The sequence below is a fragment of the Onychostoma macrolepis genome, chromosome 06 (assembly GCF_012432095.1).
Source record: "Onychostoma macrolepis isolate SWU-2019 chromosome 06, ASM1243209v1, whole genome shotgun sequence".
NCBI classification, from domain to species: Eukaryota; Metazoa; Chordata; class Actinopteri; order Cypriniformes; family Cyprinidae; genus Onychostoma; species Onychostoma macrolepis.
In genome coordinates, this window is record NC_081160.1 from 17,231,706 (window position 1) to 17,239,125 (window position 7,420).

The window sequence follows — 7,420 nt, forward strand, 5'->3', positions numbered from 1 at the left end:
AAAGTTCATAAGTGGCCTTTGTGGCCGGAACAGAACAGACAGAGAGATCAAAGATGGCCTCCATAGCCGTGACAGGACGGAACAAGGATTCACAGACGGCCTCCTTGGCTGGGACAGGACAGGACGAGAGTTCATAAGTGCATACCACTGACACCTCTAGAGGTTCTGCAGTGGATGCCGCTACCTCTGGAGGTTCTACTGTAGTACCATCAGGTTACAGGGAGAGTACAGCAACCGTTCCTTTGACCGTGACATGACTGGCTTAAAGTGTATTGCTGGGCGCCACCACCACGCAAGGAACTGAAGTGAGCACCGCCGCTTCGGGAGGTTCTGCAGCATGCACCGTCACCTCTGGAAAAACTGCAGCGGGCATCATTGCTTCGGGGAACACAGCAGCGAGCGCCACTACCTCAGGAGGTTCTGCAGCATCAGCCGCCACCTCTGGAGACATCACAGTGGCCGCTGCCACCTCTGGGAGTTCTGTGGTGGTGTACGCAGCCCAAACACACCAAAAATGTATCCCCATCATGGGAAGCACTTCAGACAGGGGAATCAATTCAGGAACTGGAGGGCTAGAATGAGTGGGTTTGGGGATACCAGCTGCGCATGCAGACACCAGTGGTGCATCCCTCACACTGGATACCAGACTGGGATACCAAAGGACTGACTGGGTGTGATAGACAGGATGTGATATGACTCTGGAAGATCAGTTGTGACGTGACGTGACGCTGGATGATCAGCTATGACGTGACGTGACTCTGAATGATCATCTGAGACATGACGTGACTCTGGATGATCAGCTGTGATGTGACGTGACGCTGGATGATCAGCTGAGACGTGATGTGAGTGACTCTGGATGATCAGCTGTGACGTGACGTGACTCTGGATGATCAGCTGTGATGTGACGAGACTCTGGACGATCAGCTGAGACATGACTGGACTCATGACGATCAACTGTGACTTGACTTGGCTCTGGTGCAGCCACCATCTCAGTCACAGACGCATAAACACAGTAAACAAAGAGCCAGCACACAGCAAAGCATAGTCCATAAAATCCTTTAAACTACAATTAAACTTCCCCTCAGGTAACCATGACTTTATGGGCTAACTTAGTCCGAAACGGAAAATGTCTTTTAATACGACCTCACCAAAAGTTACCCTATAAGATAACTCACAGAATTGAGAGACGTACTCCTCAATGGATACTGGGTCCATACCTGGCCAGGGTCCTTTAGAAAAGCCGCTGGATCCTCGTGTGGCCGAGTATTCTGTAACGGGGCGAACGAGACGCAAGACGTGCGGGTCCATACGCAAAGCTATTCATAGACATGGTCATACACAGGCAGGGTCGAGCATCAGCAAACAGATATGTATAAGGCAAGACAAAGAGTATTCCTAGGGCTGGCGTAGGGCATCGATCGGCGATCAAAATCCAGACGGCTTGACAACAGGGGTAATCTAGAAACATGAGCAATAGTCCAGACGAGGTACAAACAGAGTCAGAGCGGCGAGACAAGGGTTAATCCAAGATACACAGGCAGGGAACAGGAAACAAGGCAACACGAAATGACTAGACTAACTAGAACTAGAAACTAGGCTCCGTAAAGCAGCTATTGTTGTGACGAGTCAGAAGCGTTTGGATCCATTTGCAGCTTTTATTAGAGTAATCAGACAATACAGGGTCAAATACCGGCAAAGCAGAGCAGCAGGGGCTAGACAGAGACAGAATCAAGAACCGGGCAGAAGATCAGGGCAGGCTGCAAGCAGACACAGTCCAGGGAAAACAAGCCAAGGTCGGGGCAGGCAGAGAACAATCAGAACTCAGGATACAGTCCAAGGTCAAAAAACACAGAAATCAAACACGGGTATACGCTCAGAAATGACAGCAAGGGCAAATCAAGACTTCGCAAGGAGTCTGTGTGAGTGAGTGGCTTATATGTGTGAGTGTAAATGAGGTGCAGGTGTGGATGATCAATCAGTCCCAGGTATGAGGATGATGGGAAATGGAGTCCAAATGGAATGCTTAATATTCGGGGGATGGCTCCCTCTGGTGGTGCGAGGGAGGCGGTAAAGGAGCCTCCTCTGTAACAGCTATCACTTGGTGAGTGATAAACGCAGAACAATACTCGGCCGTGAGAAAGAGGAAGTTCATAGCTTATGTAGCATGTCTGATTGAATTCAGCTGTGTATGTGTAAACAGAGTAATGGATGATGGGAACTGTAGTCCGGAGTGAAGTGCAACAATTAGTGTGGTGCAAGAGTTCATAGTAGTGAGCGGGTGATCTCTGGTGGTGAGCGAACGGAAGTGCATGAACAGGATTCGTGACACCATCTTTCATACACTAGTACACTCAAGTGTACTACAAGTGGTGACTAAATACATTTTTTAAATACAGAGATAGTATGTTAAAAGCGCATTTTAGTTCATATTCATGGTGTCTCAAAATAGCACAGTTGAGTACACTTAGTTTATTTTAAGAAGTACTAAAGAATCATTTTTAGTATATTAAGTGAAAAATTTGTACGCCCAAACACAGCACTTTTAAGTACATTATGGAAGTGTACTTTTTTAACCTAGGACAACTTTAAAGGAACTTTTCCTTTTCAAGATTCAAAAATGTTTTTCAAGATCAAGGAACATTTCAATAGCGTGTCATGATTCACTCAACTCAGTGTCGTTGTAAACTCTTTTGACACATTTTTTTTTTTCTGTAAAAGAGTACACTCTAAAAAATGCTGGGTTAAATACAACCCAGTGCTGAGTAAATATTGGACAGAACACATGCTGGGTTGTTTTCAACCAACAGTTGGGTTAAATGTTTAACCCAACCTTTTGGGCAGTAACCCAGCCGCTGGGTCTAAACAACCCAATCGCTGGGTTCGTCCATATTTTACCCAGCACTGGATTGTATTTAACTCAGCATTTTTTACAGTGTATTTTTTAAAACAATATCCTGACCATTCTTTTAAATATAATTAAAGTGAATGAGGACTGACAAAAGTATCATAAAAGTGGCTCATGACTCCTGAAGTATTCCAAGTCTTCTAAAGCCATTTCACACTTTGAAACTGACAGGCATTTAAGTTGATAACTAAAATAAACTAAAAGATTGACTAAAATTTCTTAATTCAAAGCTCCAGAATAGCTGGAATATAGTGCATAAGTTGTATGAACTGCTTTTATGGCACTTTTGCATCCTTTTTAAGCATGACAGCCCTGTGTCTCATTCACAATTAACCATAAACAACAAAGTCCCAAGGGTTTGGAACAACATGACGGTGAGTAAACAGAATTTCCATTCCAACTATCCCTTTTAAGCTGGTTATTTTATTTTATTTTGTTATTTTAGGTAACACTTTATTTTAAGGTCTCTTAACTAGTTGCTTATTAGCATGCATATTACTAGAATATTAGACATTTATTAGTAGTAATTAAGCACATATTAATGTCTTATTCTACATGACCTTATTCTACATCCCTAATCCTACTCAATACCTAAACTTAACAACTACCTTACTAACTACTAATAAGCAGCAACTTACTGAGGGAATTTATTGTGGGAAAAGTCGCAGTTAATAGCGAATAAGTGTTCCCTATTCTAAAGTATTATTTTATTTTATCTTTTATTTTATTTTTATCCCAGAAGGGTAGAGCTACTTTTTTAGCACCTTTGCTGTGTAATAAAGGATGGCATTTCCATTTATGTGAAGGCATTAATCCTTAGTCACTGCTTCTTATTCAGTGAAATGTGTTTGACAGCTTTCTCTTCAAACCTGACCTCCTGCTCAGAAAGGAATGCCTCTGCCCTTCAAAGCAGCTCGATTCGCTTTCCCGTGTCACTCAGTTATGTCCTTACCTTTGATCCTTAATCACATCATCCACTTTCAGAAGCGGCCTGCACTGCACTGTTAAAATATATTCTCACCCATTTACTTTATTTCGCTTGATGAGATACAATCAGTAAAAAAAAAAAAAAAAAAAAATCCCAGCCTTTTACAACGGCAGGAGTTCGTGAGCAGTTCCTCGTTCTCTTCCTGGATCAGCGCGGTCTTTGTGTAACCTTAACTGGTAAGCCAGTCTTGGACGTTGCCTGTTTTATATGCACCTCAAACCGCCCTTCAGATCCTGCTAAATCCACTGACTTTACCCACCAAAGCACAAGGGGCCTCCGGTCCAGCCCCTTCTAAAGCTAATAGAGTCTTCATAAGTTTAAAGAGATACTTCACTCTGTGACCTTCTAACCTTTAAAGACAGCCGTGCAGTGCAGTGTATTTAGTCTTTTATAGATTTCCCACCCCCTCCAGAAAATCCACATTTATTAGGCATATGAATATTGAATGACCAGAGATAAATATGGTGAATAATTTAGCACGGCTGCATGGCATGCACGCCTGATTTAGATGAACTCAGTCACTCGCTGATGAGGTTCACGACACCCATGTGAGGTTGCTGGTAGCTGCTGAAATATTCATCCCTTCCATGAAGTGCAATTAACTCAAGCATCTAGATACTTATATGTTTGTATATAAGTAATGAGATCATAAAGCCTCTTTGTTAGTTATTATTCACTGTACCAGCGTACTATTTTTCAAAACATTAACATTCATCTGATCGCTCTTGGTTAATTCAGTCTTTTTTAAAATTACAGTGCCTTTCAATATGCATGTAATTCATGAACAAAGTGTGTGATTAAATCTAGGCCAGGTTCCTGGAGACCCTTTATCTAATAACCTTAAATAAATCACAGAGCGAAATTATTTTAGGCCGTGCCACTGTAGTGCGATCGGATGCATGCATTTATTGTTGAGAGAATGTTCGCTTTGATAATGTGAAATTCTAACAAAATAAATGTTTAACGCTATGAATAATTTAGGTCTTTCTTATGAAGAGCTAAGTTTTTAAACACCCAGGACACAGTTATATATTTGTAATTTTAAAATGAGGAAGGGATAAGGAGCTAAAAGATAGCATGCCCGTGTGGCTTGCATAAGTTCTGACAGCTGAGAGTACTAAAACAAGAAGCCTTCTTTGAAAATCCCTGGACTGAGAATTATTTGATCACGCATAATAACTTCAGCCATAAATGGTATTAAAGCTTAAAATGCATATCCTTTGGATAGAGAACAAAGCGCGTTGAAACACAGGCGTGATAAATTATTCAGATCAAACTTGTCTAACTTTTCTCCCACCCCATGTTTGAAAGTGCATTGTGCAGAGACGCTTCAAACTCTCATTCTCCTCCCTTCTCTTTCTCTCATATATAAACTGTCCACCCAATTGGACACAATGTACGGTGATATGCATTGTAAACCCTAAAGAGAGCATTGTGATTAAATGTGGCAACATGCCGAGGATGTATGTATATATAGTGCTGGGCAACGATTAATCGCAATTCATCGCATCCAAAATAAATGTTTTTGTGTACATAATATATGTGTTTGTACTGTGTATATTTATTATGTATATATAAATACAAACACATGTATGCTTATATTTAAGAAAAATATGTTATGTTTATAAATTATTTATATATATATAACTTACCTGGAAATTTGAATACTCAACCTAAATTGGATCAATAACAAAATTAATATCTTCCCTGTGTCAGAAGCCTCTAGTTCCCTCCTACACTGAACAGCGACGGTCTTGCTAACAATTTTGTCAAGGATTAAGTGGTCCTGCTTAAAGGGATTGTGGGATTTGGCAGATTACTGCTCTGACATTTGTAAATAAACAGTGGAATTTCAGTTCTTCAGATCCTGACTTGTAATCAGCAGGATGGATTAACTAAGATGCATTAATCAATTAATTAATTAAAACATGCTGACTGGTGGTACTTTCGTTGTCTTTTATTTTTTTTACCACATATCCTGTTTTTAAGGCTTATGAAATAAAGACTGTGGGAAAAGTGCTGTGTACAGTATATTGCCTTATCATTGCATCATGGAAGCACAAGGTACAGTTTCTGTCTGGGTGGTCGTCCCAGTTTTTTAGAGTTTTAGGCAAAGGATATAAACAATCTCAGGAGATACAACGCTGTCCAGCTTGACACCAAGTCCTGGGCTGATTTATAAGCTAATACAAATACATTTGCGCTTCCCTGAACCCAAATGTCTTATTGAACTGTTAGTACAAGCAAACAAACTGGGAATACATTGTAGATCAAACAGAACTCACAATGGACTCCATTAACCATATTTGGGCAATATCATGTGGGAGCTAGTTTTCTAATTCGACTCTGCTAAGAGGTTTTATGAGACTTTTTTTAAACCAAGTGAACTATGCATTTGTTCGGTGTAACAGCTCTTGCAGTGTTTTTCACTTGCTGTTTAGAGAAGAAGTGAAACATGATGGGTGTTCAGAAGATGAACATCTGGTTATGCCAACCCACCAGCAATTTGTTCAAAGGTATTTTCAGCTGCAATTTTCATCAAAATATTTTCCACCATGTTATCTCCCAGCCTTTCATGAGACTGTTGTTATATATGCAAGATAGGATTGTAAGATTGTCTGTTCCATGACCCTTTTTTGCTTGTGTGAGGGAGTTGCCTGTGGCTTTGTTACAAAGGAATCTTTTCCTGAGGATATATAAATCAGCTGTGTTTTACAAAGGCTTCGTTCTTCAAAGTCTAGAGAGCATTGGGTTGTTTTTCCTCTTTTCCTCCTTCTTTCTATAAGATTCAGCTGCATGCATCAAAGTCAGCCTGTTTATGATTGCGCTTTATTAATTTTGCAATATGATCCACACAAAGGCTTCCTAGCTCTAGCACCTTTGTATACAGACAGGTCACTTAATAGCAAGCCATAGAGGTGATGCTTTTTATAGTGTCGCATTAATGTTTAAATCTCAAGCTTTATGAAACGCTCAAGCCTGCCCCTTGTTTGCTTCTGGAAGTCTCTTCTGGAATCCAAATTTGTGGATGACTGGGTTGCCAGTTCTTTTCTCTTAATGTAGAACATTATGTTTGTATGTTTCATATGATAATTTCATTCTTGATTTGTGAAATATTGCATTTTAAGCACAGCCCCTTAACCCCTGTTCCCTCATTCCCTCATGACCATCTGAACTCCTTCCTGTCACTGTCACTGGATGTTGACTGATAAAACCTTCATGCTCCCAGTCCATCTGTTTTTCAGTCTTGCCAGTGACGGAGAATCTACCCTTTCTAAAATCATTAGCTGTGCTCCGATTCACAGGGTCCCTACTCTATGTACACTGCTCCCTACACACTCAGCAGGGGATATCTGTAGTTCACTTCACTTCACAAAATTGTTCATTCCAGGCAATGCCCTACATCATCATCTAGAGTAACAGAAAAAGTCCAATAGATTTAAGTAGAGGTGCACTGTATAAAAAAAATCCATAAAATGTACGGTAAAAAAACAGCAGCTGTGGTTGCCGGAATTCTACCGTAAAAA